Below are 4,926 nucleotides of genomic sequence, written 5' to 3'. Positions count from 1 at the left end.
CCAAACCTGCCCCGCTGCTCCCCCTGCCAGTACCGCGTCTGCCCCCCACTCCAATTCCCCTTTGCTCCCCCCCGGCTCTGCTGCTGGAGCGGGTTTGGGCCATCCTGGTCTCAGCCGGGGCTAGCACACAGGGAGACCACAAGCACGAATCCTGGCTGACGTGCTGGGCACCCTGCAGCACAAACACGACAAAGCGGCAGCTCAAGCATGAAGGGAAAAGCCTCGCTGCTTCTGGGCCCTGAGCTGCACCGAGGGGCCGGAGCTGGGGCTGGGGTCAAGCTGAGCCAGACCTCCTTGAAATCTGACCCCGGGGGTCAGCCACGTGCACCAGCACAGGACTGACGGTGGAGGCCAGAGGCCCCGGGAGTCATGGAGGGGTTGGAGGCTACCAGCAATTGGGGGAGAGGCTGAGCCGGGGAAGCAGCACACATGGCTCCATCTGCTCTGGCCAGGGTCACCGGTGGGGGGCTCCAGGCAGCCTGCCCCCGGGGCTAGTGCGAGTCACAGGCCTGGCTGCGGGCCTGCGGCCAAGAGGCGGCACTGTGCTCCAGCTGCGGGAGCCCTGGCACCCAAGGCCCAGCAGGCACCCTGGGCTCCCCCCCAGCCCCGGGCTTCACCAGTGCCTCTGCTGGTGTTGTGAACTGGAAATCTACTGGACACAAAAATCATGGACTAAATACAGATGTTGGGTTTATGGCACATTATAACCACCTGGTAGCCCCAGGTAACCTCTGCATTTTTACCAGTTACATCTTCCCCCGAGGGCAGCATCCCTCCTCCCTGCATCGCCGTGGATCTGCCCTGTCACCAATTTGCATTTTCACAGACCTGCAGTTTGCATATTGGTGTCTATCCCACCCATGAATGGGTGCACCAGCAGACTTACCCTGTGCCTGAAGGGGGGGTGTTGTGCCCCAAAACTTGCAAAGAACCATTTTTCCAACTACAGGCAGCCCTCAGACCTATGACACAATCGGTTCCTGAAAAACCACAATGGGGAACTCCCTACTCGAGAGCACGGAGGCAGAAAGAGATCTTGGAGTCATTATTGACTCCAAGATGAACATGGGCCGACAATGCGAGGTCACGGCTGGCAGGGCTAACCGGACCTTGTCGTGCATCCACAGGTGCATCTCGAGTAGAGCCAAGGAGGTGATCCTCCCCCTCTACGCGACGCTGGTCAGGCCACAGCTGGAGTATTGTGTCCAGTTCTGTGCGCCCCATTTCAAGAGGGATGTGGACAATATGGAGAGGGTCCAGAGGAGGGCCACCCGCATGATCCGGGGACAACAGGGCAGACCCTACAGTGAGAGACTGCGGGACCTGAACCTATTCAGCCTCCACAAGAGAAGGCTGAGGGGGGACCTGGTGACCGTCTATAGACTCACTAGGGGGGACCAGAAGGGTTTGGGGGAGACGCTGTTTCCCCTAGCGCCCGCTGGCATAACAAGGAGTAATGGGCACAAGTTGATGGAGAGGAGGTATAGATTGGACATCCGCAAGAACTACTTCACAGTTAGGGCGGCTAGGAGCTGGAACCAACTTCCAAGGGAAGTGGTGCTGGCCCCTACCCTGGGGGTCTTTAAGAAGAGGCTGGATGCCTACCTGGCCGGACTCATTTGAGTCCCGTTTCTTGTTTTGGGGTCTTGTTGTTCTCCCGCCCTGGCGGGGGGTCGGGCTAGAAGATCTACTAGGTCCCTTCCGACCCTTAATCTATGAAACCACAAGTCAAAACGTCGTAACTCAGAACCGATTTTCTCATAAGAAACAATGTTCTGAATCGGGGGGGGGGGTTGGTTCCTGAACCAAGGCCCAACATCCTATTTTCACCAAAAACACCCCAGAATTTTGTACTCCATCAATTAGAGATGAGTAATATAGCTCCATTGACGTACCAAGCGTTGTAAAGCTGAAACTGATGTCATAAAGCTGAAACAGGGCGTCCGTTTATAAACCTTGTAAGCGTGAAACGTTGTAGGTCGAGGACTGCCTGTATTTAGTTGGTCTCATAAAAGATAACACATCTACCCAAGAAGCCTCGTCTGCCTACAGCCCCCCCGAGCGCCAGCCTGACGGAGAAGTGACAACCAGCAAGACCTGGTGTGGCCCAAGCTGATCTGGATGAACTGGTGGGAACAGGATAAAGGAGCGACAAAGGTCACCGGCGCAGGGCAAACCGCTGTAGTGAGCGCCTACAGCCACCCTTCACCCCGGCACCCTAGGGCGGGGGGCTGCATGCGCAGTTCAAGCCGGCAATGAAGGTAAACGCATGGGAGGAGACGGTCAAGCTGGACTTCCTGGGCCTGCTGCTCACCAGGAGGCCGGGGCGGTCTACCATGCCCTTGGCACCGACACCAAGCAAAATTACGGATGCCTGATAGAGGCCCCAGGGAGAACTTTTGACCCAGCTGCAGACCGCAGCTGGGCCAGCCTGGCTTTCAGCTCGTGAGGGAGGACCCGCAGAGTCGGCACGAGACTTCGGCCTGGCGCTGCAACAACTGGCCGCAGAGACCTTCCCGCCGCTCGCCTCCCATGTGTATGGCCCACTTGCCCGGGTCCGTTTTGTGCAATGCGCCTGCTCAGCTTTGGCTGGGAAACCCCCCGAGCCAGGAGGCAGCCATGCACCTGGCAGAGACTTGGAGCTGGCAGAGCAGACGGGCGCCCCAAGACCAGGATCCACGCGCCTGCCAGAGGTGAGCCGGCACCGTGCAGCCAGCCCTGCCGGCGGCGATGCAGAAACTTCCGGGTGGAACAGACAAAATCCACCAGACTTCAGAAAGCTGAGGCCCAAGCGCATGTGGCAGCCAGGGCCCACCTGGAGCACAGCGGCTGGGGCTGCTTCAGGAGGCTGCCGGCGGAGGCTGGCACTCCGTGACCATGACCATTTCCGGAAGGACTGCCTAGAGAGAGATGGCATCCCGGGCAGGGAAACTCAGGCAGGCATTGGAGAAGGGCCCAGCCACTGCTGCTCCACCCCAAGGCCCACGGGACAGGGTGATCATTGTTGGCCGTGTAAGACTGAGGCACCTGGAAGAAAGGCTAGGAGAGGTCCCTTTCTCCCCTCCTGGAGAAAAGTGTCCCAGCTCTAGGTGCTCAGTATCCCTCATACATGGCTGGCGTGGGACCAAGGGATAGAAAGCTTCACCCGTCAACTAGTGTCAAAAGCAGGCAGCGGGGAGGTGCCCCAAACCCTGGGGGCGGGGTACAGCTACCAGCTCCCACAACTTGTCACTGCCCCGCACCGTCCCTGCAGCAAGGGATGCTACCTGATGCACCGACTTCCTGAAACAACTTGAGGCCGGTGCAGCCCTCGCAGATTGCTCAGGTCCCTCGGTGGGACGTTTCCCCATCCACTGCAGCAGGTCGAATGGGAGCGTGCGAGGCGGTAGCAGGGGAGAGCCTGACAGCACCCCCTAGAAGCAACACAACCATCAGACCCAAGAGCTGGCACAGCCACGAGGACGGGGGCTTCCTCTAACAGCTGTGACGAAGCTGTCCAACGAGTCGCACGAGCTGGCAGGCCGGCCCAGCCCAGAGCCTGGTTGTACACTGCAACTGGATGAAGCCCTACATCGCTCGCGGGGCAGGGACCTGGCCCCACGAGGGGGCGGCGCAGCCGACACAGCAACCGAGGCACTGCCAGGGGCTGCACGACCCGGCCCACAACATAACCTGATAGGCCCGAAGTGCTGCCAAACGGTGCTCACAGGCCAGTTGTCTGGTGGGAAGGATTGGGGAAGAACTAGTGCCAACGGGAGACCCAGGCTGGACACAGCCTACCAGGACTAGCAGGAACCTGTCCCCGCCAGGCCTGACAGACCTGGCCATAGTGATGGTCAGCAAGTGTCAAGAGGAGACAGGGTACTCAAAGCCTGCCCAAGCCCATACCCATGGTCCTGAATCCCCAGGAAGACCTAAAAGAGACAGAAGAGCCCTGGGGAGGCTTAGCGACGACACAGCATCACGTTAGTGGATGTGGCATGCTAAGAAGGGGGTAACGTCATGTACTGTGAATTGTACGCGAGGCGGCTGCGAGTCTGTAACCACCTGCGCGTCCCACAAGCGTCCGCGAGAGGGAGACGTGGGGAGGCAGAAATAGGCCAGTCCAGACGAACGGCTGTGGGGAGATGGAGACAAAGGTGGGGAAAAAGCAGCAGCTGCTGCAAGCAGAGAGGGGAAGACGCGCAGCTGGATTCAGACCGCAACTGCGGCTCCTGCCCTGGAGACCCATGCAGGGCAGCTGCGGGGCTGAGGCCAGTTTGCAGGGACGCACCAGAGCTGCTACATAACTGTTTAAGGTGTTAACTAGCCGACTGCTACTAGCCTCATGTATCGTGACACTGATGTGACGCTGCACGCTGACCCGTGCCTGTTCTCTCTCGTGACCCAAGTCCCCAATACCTCATATGTAAAGTTGGAAATCCCAGCTGGCGCCTGTGCTCTAAGGCACAGTGTCACTTGGGGCACGCTACGCTGGGCTGCAAATCATTAGCTAACAGCACGTGGCAGGGCTGAGCTCCCAGCGCTTCCAAGGGGAGAACAGGGCTCCCAGGTGAGGAGCTGCCAGATATGGAGAGAGCAAAGGGGTGACAAGGGAGCAGAGCCAGCTGCCAGCCCCAGCCCCCTGGCCTGAGCTATGACGGGGCCTGAGTCTGGCATGAAGCTCCCCTGAGCTGTGCCGGGGTCCTTGCCACCAGCTCAACTCAGCTGTGAGGTGGTCCTGTGACCACGCTGGGCTGGGCACGGGGAGACGCAGGCAGCAGCAGCCCAGCAGCTGCAGCCACAGCCCGGCTCTGAGGGCACCAGGGCCAGGAGACAGGACCCTGACGGAGACCAACATCTGGGCACCAGCTGCCCCTGGTCTGCGGCAGGAGCTCACTAGCCACAGCATACAGCCCTGCCCCGAGGGAAGCGGCAGACATGGGG

Source organism: Gavialis gangeticus, unplaced genomic scaffold, assembly GCF_001723915.1.
Source record: "Gavialis gangeticus isolate Ggan-Ray unplaced genomic scaffold, GavGan_comp1, whole genome shotgun sequence".
Lineage (NCBI taxonomy): Eukaryota > Metazoa > Chordata > Crocodylia > Gavialidae > Gavialis > Gavialis gangeticus.
This window is presented reverse-complemented; position numbering follows the sequence as displayed.